We start from the raw sequence: 10201 nt of genomic DNA, 5'->3' as shown, positions 1-10201 counted from the left end.
CAGAAATTCATTCTCTCCTAGAAATTATATATGCCTTCAAGCCTCAGCTCAAGTGCTATATCCTCAGTGAAGCCTTGTCTGATCCCAGCTTTCTGTCAGTGCTCTGTCTCTCCTCAGATTATTCTGTACACAGGTAAAATACAGTTTACCCATAGTAAGCACTTAAGCATTTACTGATCAAATCAAAATGCTTAAAGGTATCACTCAGATCACATAAAAGAAACTGCCTATTATATGTTGTTTTTAAAAACCTTTTTTTTAAATCCTGGTCTATCTCTTCAAGCTATTCTATTTCTTTTCCTTTTTTGTTTTCTGCCTACTTCCACCCACTCACAGCTTGCCTTCAGTCTTTTCCCTCTTTAATCCAACCTATAAAAAACCAGTACACTAATCTTTCTAAACTCTACTTTCATCTCTCACTCTCTCTCTCTCTATATGTATGTACATGTGTATACATATATAGACACACAGAATACTCTTTATCCTTTCCCGCCTACCAAGTCCATTCATCCTTCAAAGTCCACCAAAATTTTCTACTCCTCCATTATCCCTTCCAGGGTTATGCTGATATATGCTTAATAACTGACTCTACAAGGGGAAAAAATACTTTCAAGTTTAATACGCATTACTAACATTTTCTCCATTATTTTCTTCAGCCTAGACAATCAACAAAACAATAAATCAAGCCCTTATTTGGGGTGTTTGCCCATTTCTGAAGTATAAATGCTCACAATGAAAATGTAACAATCAATGAGGTCTGGTAAGATCAGGCTCCTGCATACCCACCCCTCCACTCCCCCCACACACTTACACCCTTCCACAGCCACTCTAACACCTTTGATCTCTCCCCTCCTTTGAACTACTAAAGCCCTTATTAGTAAGCCTACCATTCACTCTTTCAATCACATCTTTCTTGTATTGTTAATTAATTTTTCATGTGTTTCTCCTATCTCTTCAAGTAGACTCAGGAATACTGGGGAAGAGAGGAGGTATGTTGCTACTATGTATCTCTTTGCAGTCTACAGATATTTGCTGAATATATAAAAGGACCCAAGGTTCAAAAAAACATTTTTACAAACTATGACTGGAATACACCTATGTGCAGAAATAAGGCTAATGGATCAAAGTCAGAAGGAGGCTAATTTTCATTTAATAGGAAGTAAGGAAGTTAGTATTAAAGGTCTTCAGGTGAATGCCTGTTTGTCAAGTATACTATAGAAGGGATTCACTCTTCAGGTATGGTTTGAACTCTAAGATCCCTTCTCCACTGAATCTTTATTTAGAAGGAGGAGCAGTGTGGATGAGAAAGAGAGGCATTTCTGTAGCCCTCAGACTTTTGGGGACTACCATTTTTAAGAGACAAAAGGAGTCTGCCTATGTTGTAAATCAAGTTATTATACAGCAATCCTGCCCCACAGATATCAATATCTCCAAAATATGCAGGGGTATAGTCTCATTATCTTTTTCCTATCTGACCTACATCGTTTAGAGTAATCAGAAAGAAGATACAATCGCAGTCAACATATACATTATAAGATATAAATATCAATTCCATGAAGTAGGTATTACCACCACTACTTTACAGATGAAGAAAGCTAAGGCTTAAAACTTAAATATATTGCCAAAATCACAAGACTAAAAACAACTCAGCTTTAAATTTAATTTGAGGTATGATGGATAGTCTAGGGAACTAGTGAAAGAATAAGAGTAAGAAGCCAAAAAAGTAAAAAGAGTTTATAAGAATAAGGATTACTATCTTAGGACAAAGCTGACAGGCTCTCTGATCTCTCCCTCTACCCTGATTCTATTTTGCAACCACCCTAAGAAAATCAAAGAAAGGAACCACTGCAATAAACAATAGCAAAATTGGCAGTTACAGTATTTTATAAGCTAGGTTAATTTTAATTTCCTCCATAGTACTAATATGAATATAGGCGACCGGAAACAAGACCTGGCCAGCTACTGAAATGGCTGTTAGAAGCATTTAAGAACATTCTACTTCAGCAGCTGCCTTCCTGGCAAAGGGTCAGTCTTTTTCTTTGTTTTCAATAGAACACACTCAGGGCTATGCAGATTTCATACATTCAATGAATACTAATCAAGCATCTCCTACATGCAATGTACCGCAATGGAAGAGCTACAGAGGCAGACCAGTTTCTTGCCCTCAAAGTGGGCATTTCTACTGAAAACCAAATCAATTACTATGCTAGGCACTGGAGATACAAATACAGAAAGAGTCCCTGTCTTCACAGAGCTTACATTCTCCTAGGAGAATGTAATGTCTATTCATATACAAGTAAATGTAAGATAAATGCACAGGGATGAGGAGGAGATTTTGGAGGAGGGAGAAGTCAAGAAAGGCTTCTTGAATGTGGTTTTTCAGCTGAGACTTGGAAGGCAGCCAGGGGATCCAAGGGGCAGAAATGAGGAAGGAGGGCATTTCAGAAATAAGGAGAGTCTGAGCAAAGACTAAGATGGGATGGCATTTACAGGGAACAGAAAACAAATCAGTTTGAATGGACCAGAGAATGTTTGAAGGAGAATATTCTATAACGAGACTGGAGAAATGGGCTGTAAAAAGATTGTGAAAGGCTTTAAATGAAAACAGAGGAGACATTCTCAAGATCACTGAAGGGAGCTATTGAAGTTTCTTGAGCAGAGGAATGACATGGTCTTTAAAAATCTCAATTTGGCAGTTCTGTAAATCACTGCTCAGATGGAGGATAGACTGAATGCAGGAAGACTGTTGTAATTGTCTAATCAAGAGATCATTACAGCCTGACCTAAGGGTGGTTTTGATGTAAATAGAGGCAATGGGACAGATATAAGATATACTTTAGTGATGAAATCTGTAACACTTGGCACAACTGATTCAATAAGAAGGGTTGAGGGAGGAGTAAGTGAGAGTGAAAAGTGCAGATGACAGCTAGGTTGTGAACTAGCATAACTGAAAGAAGGTTGGTGCCTTTCAAGTAAAGTCAAGGAACACTTATTAAACACCTACTGTGTACCAGGCACTGTGCTAAGTGCTGAGGGACACAAAGAAAGATAAAAACAGACCCTGCCCACAAGAAGCTTACAATCTAATGGCGGAGACAACATGTAAACAACTATGTAAAAAGAAGATAAATGTTAGGATAAATTGCAGATAATCACAGAGGGAAGATAATAGCATTAAGAGGTCCAGAAAAGGCATCTTGCAGAAAATGAATTACAAGCATAGAGATGATATTTGGATCCATGAGATTAGCAACAGTGTATGCAAAGAGATGAGGGCTCAGGACAAAGTCCTGGGATACACAGAAGGGACAAAACGTGGATGATGCTCCTGCAGAGAAGACTCAGAAGAATTAATTGGTCCAACAGGCAGGAAAGGAACCACAACATAGCAGTAACAAGAAAAACAGGGGAGGAAAGAGTGCCCAGGTGAAGGAAAGGTGATCAATAATGTAAAATGCTAAAGAGAGACGATAAAGTTTGAGGAATGGGAAAAGGTCATTGGATTTAGCAATGAAAAGATCACCAGTGACCTTGAAGAGAACAGTTTATATTGAATGGTAAGGAGGGAAGTAACATAACAAGAGGTTGAGAAATGAGTATAACATGTAATAATCATTCTTCTTGGTTATAAAGAATGTCAATATAATGGACTCCAAGTAAACATATGCCATTGGATATGAGATATAAACCAATTTGCCCTGTTAAGAACCAATGGTAAGCATTAGCCCTAAAGAAACCAAGGGCAAAAACAATGACAGTCCAGATAGGGGCTATGGGTTTAGTTAACTCTTAGTATTAAAAAAAAAAAAAAATAGCCTATGCTGACAACACTAGTTTCAGCATTACCTGCCTGCCCTGCAACTCTCAGCATTGCTAAGAGATGACTCTGAGGGTAGTCTATTCTGCCACGGACCAAGAAAAATATATTATGCCCAAAGAGTGCATATGAATAAGATTTTTCAAGAGGATGATTCACTGTAAGAGACACTGAAAATAAGACCTCTCTAAAGAAACTTTTCATCCTTCAAAAGAAACATCAATGCTACATGTTTGGATTAATTTGTTTCAAAGATGAGTTTATTTTTACTAAAGTACTAATATTTCAAATCCAAATCAAATTATATTAGTGTTTGTGTTTCCTTGGTTTCAATGGATTAATTTTGACCATGTTAATCATTCTTACATCTAATGCTCAGAGGCATAAAATTCCATCTAGCACTTATTACATACATTATATGGCAACAAAAAGAAGATTTATCTTAAATCACTTCCAAAATGACCCTTTTGTAAATGGAGAAAATTATTTTGATAGAAAAAAAATCACAGTCTACCTGTTAATTCCAGATCTATAAAAACCTTAAGAAGAAAAATCCACGCAAGTAATCTAACTTTTGTAGTTTTGTCATTTCAGTTATGTCCAACTCTTGGTGACCTCTTTGGGGAGTTTTCTTGGCAAAGAGACTGGAGTAATTTGCCATTTCCTTCTTCAGCTCATTTTACAGATGAAGAAACTAAGACAAATAGGGTGAAGTAACTTGCCCAGAGTTACATAATTAGTTAAGTCTGAGTCTACATTTGAACTCAGGTCTTCCCAACTCAACTACACCACTTAGCTGTTAGTTAACTTGACATTTTCACATATTACTCCTGGTTTTATAAAAATAAATAAATAAATGAGCACCAGTTTTCAATAAAAATTAGAACATTATTTCTATAGAGAAAAATAAATTTCATCTTAGATTCTAAAACCCTTTCTAGATATAAGGCAAAGAATAACTATCTCAAAACACACCTCAACTAAACTACCTAAACAGAATCTTCACTTAACTGGGGTTTTTCCCCACAGTCCTGATTTTCTGGAAAAAAGAAATCACAAGGAAACAAGTATATGTAAGGAATTTTGCTTAAACATAAACACAAAACCATCAAGGCTATCCTAGGGACAATTCACAGGCTATTAGTAGACCTTCAAAAGACTCCAGTGAGGGCATCATTATACCCTCTTGGAAATTTAGAAAGCTGGGCTCAAAGAGAAGTGATATGCCCATAACACTGTGACTAGGAAAGGGTTGGGAATTAGACAAGGGTCCCTCTGGCTCAGAGTTCTTTCCCATACATAACTCAGCTTCTTGAAACATGCAAAGGAACAAAAAACAAATTACAAGGGAAGATGGAAGGAACTGAATGCTACAGACTGACAAAACTGAAAGATGAAAGAAATAATAGTTCATAGCATAAAAGAACAGAGACATATTACTCAGTACAATAACAGCTATCAATATTGATCCTGAGTTGCTAAGAAAGGGTCAAACATTCAATATACTTTTTAAGGAGGCTGGGAAGTACTGCCACAAAAAAAAAAAATTATTGCTGCTTAAATTGATCAACTTTCAGCTATCCAGAAAAAGTTTCCTAAAAATTTCAAATAGCTAAGATTTTTCTTTTAACACACAGACTGGTATTATCAGTTGAAATCAAATTAATCCATTGCTACATTTAGCCCAGCAATAAAGACAGTATACTAACATGTAAAACACACTGACCCCTGACAGTTAGTTTTGCAATAAATCCATTAATGTATTATAACAGTGTAACCAAACCCTATTGTGAAATCATGAAATTCTACTGTAACATCTTTTGGCCAAAAAGATAGAAATCAGATTACAAGATCAGATACATATTCTAATTGGAAAGGTGCTTGGACATCACAGTCTAAGCTCCTCATTTAAACGATGAAGAAGCAGAGGTCCAGGGATGTGAAGTGACTTGTTCACAGTTACACAGTCACTCAGAAGCACAGGCAGGATTTGAGCCCAGACCCTTCAACCAAATGATCCAAAGTATTCAAAGCACTAGGGATCAAACAATATTTTAGGTCATAACTTGCCTATCTGAACTCTTAAGACAAGATTCACTACCAAAATTCAGTCTCTTTACTACAAATAAATGGAAATGGCCATAGAAGAAAGTGTACATGGAAAAAAAAGCTTAATTTTAAGTGAAAAACTGCAAGGATTTAATATCTGTAACTACAGAAGTACAGTCATTCATCTTGGTATTTTATTGAAAGTAATCTGTTTCATTTCTGCCTTTGTGAACATTGCTCGTCACATGGGAGACACTTAAATGCTTGTTAAATTAAACTAAACACTACAACATAATAACTATCAATACTTTAAACCGTTGTAGAACAATATGAGGGATTTGAAAATAAGTCTTCCACAACCAAAACCACGGAGGCTGAACTCATTATCAAAAGTAATGTTACTAAAGAATACATGCACCATACTGATTAATTATATTTATCAGCAAAGTACAGTAGTCAAGGGTATTAAGTAGTCTCCAATAATGTATACTATACTCACTGAATTTCAGAATTAGAAGCAACTTTAAAGAGCATCTTCCTTACTTTGATGGATCCGTGATTTCATCAGTGTAGGTCTTCCCTCCACCAATGCAGATCAAAACTCTTCTCATGCCTTCTCATCCTGCATGATTCTTATGCTTGTCTTTCCATAGATCCTCCAGAGAGAGTCTACCCAACTCACTGGAGGCCTTTTTCTTATTCGTTTAACATCTCAAAAAGTACCAATGTACCACTACTTGTAATTGCAGGAGGTGGAAGTATGAAAAGAAAAACCCTAATCTGCATAAGACATTTGCAGAAAAAGGAATGAAAAAGATTCTTCTCTCAACTATTTCACTTTTTCCAAACTCTAATTGATCAAAAAAATGACTTGATTTAAGAAAAGGGCAATGTAAACTTGGCTACCAATCAATAAAATGACAATAATTTGCAAAATTATCAATAATTTTTATGCTACTTTCATTCTTGAGACTAAAATGGTTTATGATTATTACTAATCTTCAAAATAAATTCATGAAACAATGATCATTAACTGTATACCATAAAAAACAGTCAACTAGCATTAAAAAACTCATATTGCAAAATACATTGAGGATTTCAGTTTTGACATCAGTCTCCATAAATATGCCCTTCATCACAAACAGATTTGTTTTTCACATTATTTAAATTATTTTAAGGAACACTGAGGGCTCAGTTCTTTTTTAAAAATTAGTTAATAAATAATGTTAACTTCAGTACTATCAACATCGCTATTTCAATTCATCAATGAAAAAAAGAGAAAACTGCACGTATTGTTTTTCTTTTGAATTTACATTATTCCTGCCTATTTGGGAAGTTTTATTTCCTCTGTAATGTACTCCAAAATAATGGCTATCCTAGTCTAATTTGGAAAAGGAATAATAAATTCCAATTAAATTTTAAAAGCCAAAGTGACAAGAATAGAAGAATAAGGCACAGTATAAAAGTATGTCCTAAATGTTTAATGTTCTGGTCATAAAGTTAATAAATGTCTGATGATTCAACTACTTTTTTTTTCAATCTATTAGACAAATATTATGATATGGTATATGGTTCAATGGAAGGAAGATTAGAGTCTAGCTCTACCTGCTAAATGACTTTCGTTAAATCACTTATCTCCTTCACAGAGCCTCAGTTTCATCATCTGTAAAGTGGAAATACTTTTTCATAGAGTTGTTCCTAGGAAGCAATTTGAAAACTAAAAAGTTATGTAAATATGAGTTACTATTACAAACATAAGGCATCACACATATAAGGTGTCTCTGTATTTCCCTAGTGGGCTTTTCCATAAAGGTTAATTAACTATTAGTATATTGATTACGCTAATTAAATGAATGTACTTCAATGTAATATATTAGAATTTATTCAGTCAAGTATTTTACTAGAGCACAGTATGTGCTTAACACTGGTTTTTTTAAATAGCCAGAAAAATATTAATGATGCACTAACTCTGGGACAATACGATCAAACCCATTACTTGAGGGAATCAATCCAGTTTTTCTGAAAAAACAAACCAAAATCGAAGGGCCTTCTTTACTTAAAAGTATCCATTTCCCACTAGGCCAAAAAAAAAAAAGGCCTCCTGGGATTCAAGACCCCCACCAGCTCCCAGCAGGACAGGCAAGGCAGGAAAACGGATAAGAGGAGGAGGGGCGAAAAGATGGCCTCTACCCACCTGCCAGTCAGGACTCTCCCCTGGTCATCCGCCAACAAGCACAAACAAGCTTCTCACTCTAAGTGATAGCACAGCCTCAACCTCCCCTTCCCGCCCGTTTGGGGAAAAAAGGGGTAAAACCGAGGCCCACCACGGGGAGAGAACACTTGGGGGGCGGGGAGGGGGTGGACTGGAACTCACAGCAGGGGACCACGGGGACTGGCTTTGGGCAGTGTTTCGCTTCCACGATAAACAGGGTTTTTCCTATTATTTGTCGCTGGCTTTACGGTTTGGAGTGCTTTAACAGTACGCATCCCGGAGGGGATGAGGGAGAAGAGTTCTAAGGAGAATCGAAGCATGGTCTGGGGTTTATTGTTTTTTGGTCTCCCACTCCCCCTCGTGTAAAATGCAAAGACATTCGGCAGAGAGGCCGCAGGCTCCAGCCCTGGTGCTTTGTTGTTTCTCTTCTTTTCCAGGAGGTGGGACGGAATGGGGGGATGGGGGCCAGGGGGGTGGATGGACCGCACGGGGAGAGGCGGCGGGAGGGACGAGCCCGGAGACAAGGCCGCCAAACAAACGGATGGCCGCTCGGGCTCAGGCCCGGCCCGCGAGGTCGCGGCCGGCCCGAGGGAGGCACGGAGCGGGCCCCGGCGCCGGAGGCGGGGAGCCCGCGGATGGCGGCCTCGCGCGGCCTGGCGCGGCCTGGCCCGGCCTGGTCCAGCCGGCGGGAAGACAGGCCGCTCCTACGCTGGCTGGCGGGCAGGCCCGGCTGCGCGGCGCTCTCGCCCCGCCATCGTGGTTCATCCGGGGGCCGGCCTTACCTGCAGGATGGGGCGCAGAAGGGCTCCGGGAAGCATCGGACCCCGATCTCCAGACTCCCCCCTCCCCTGGGCCGCTACAGCCCGAGCCTCATTGTGCCGCTGCCCGCCGCCGCCACCGCCGCCGCCACCGCCGCCGCCATTTGCTCTCGCTCGCTCCCTCTCTCGCTCACTAGTCGCCGCCGCCTCTTCCCCGGGCTGTCAGGTTACTCCATTCACCTGGGCCTGGATCAGCCTCCGGCCGCCGCCGCCGCCACCGCCGCCGCCGCCGCCGCCGCCCCTCCCCGCCGCACTTGCGGAGATAGCGCAGCGGCCGTACCCGGCTCCCCGCAGCTCCCCGCGCTCAGCCTGCGACAGCGGCGCAAACAAGCTCCGAGAATACCACTGGCTCGCAGCCACCCCCCCCCCCCCCACCTCCTACTACTTCGCTTGCTCCCCTCCCTTATTCTGCAGCCACTCACAGACCCCCTGACTTCCCTCCTCACTCACGCAGTCACCCCTCCTTGTCCTTCTGAGAGCGAGCCTGCGATTGGCCGAGGCCCGGGGAACCGAAAGGTTAACCCGAAGAGTGGCGAGACAGAAGGGCGCGAGGTTGGAGTAGAGGGGGGAGGTGTTTGCGGCCCTGAATGAGACCATGGACTAGCCTAGCCTAAGAGCCCGGGAAGCGAGGGCTACTGCTGGGCACTCCGGGACCGCTCCAGGGGCCGGCTCCCCCTTGAGTGTGCGGGAACCTCGGTGTCTTTTCTCCCTCCTTCCTACGTCCCTCGAGTGCTCTGGAGGACCACGTAGAATCGGGAGGGAGAGAAAGAATCTTGGAGACCGATCAGCCGGGATTTATTAAGTGCCTACTCTGTGCCAGGCACTGGGAATGCAGGGAAAGTCAAAAGCCCCAGCCCGCTCTCCCAGGGAGTGCCCACCACTCCTGGCATCCCTTACCTTGTCTTGATTCCCTTCTAATGGGATATATTTTACTTTATTGATTTAAAACATTATTCTGAGGAGTCCCTAAGATTTGCAGCCTATTAACAACCAGATGAAAAAGTGCCCCAAATCACTAATTAAGGAAATGCAAATCAAGCAACCCTGAGGTTTTACTTTATACCCAGCACCTTGGCAAAGATGACAAAAGATGGGGACGGTCCATGTTAGAGGGATGGTAGGAAGGTAAGCACACTGGTACCTTGCTGGTAGCACTTGGGAGTCAACATATTTTGCACACAGCATGACTAAAATATCTGTGCCCTTTGAATTAGAGATTCCACTGCTAGCCTGACACCCCAAGGAAGCCATCCATAAGAAGAATGTCCCTATCTACAACAAAATATGTATAGCAGCACTTTTGGT

Source organism: Notamacropus eugenii, chromosome 1, assembly GCF_028372415.1.
Source record: "Notamacropus eugenii isolate mMacEug1 chromosome 1, mMacEug1.pri_v2, whole genome shotgun sequence".
Taxonomy (NCBI): domain Eukaryota; kingdom Metazoa; phylum Chordata; class Mammalia; order Diprotodontia; family Macropodidae; genus Notamacropus; species Notamacropus eugenii.
The sequence above is the reverse complement of the archived record's forward strand: the minus strand, read 5'-3'. Positions refer to the sequence as shown.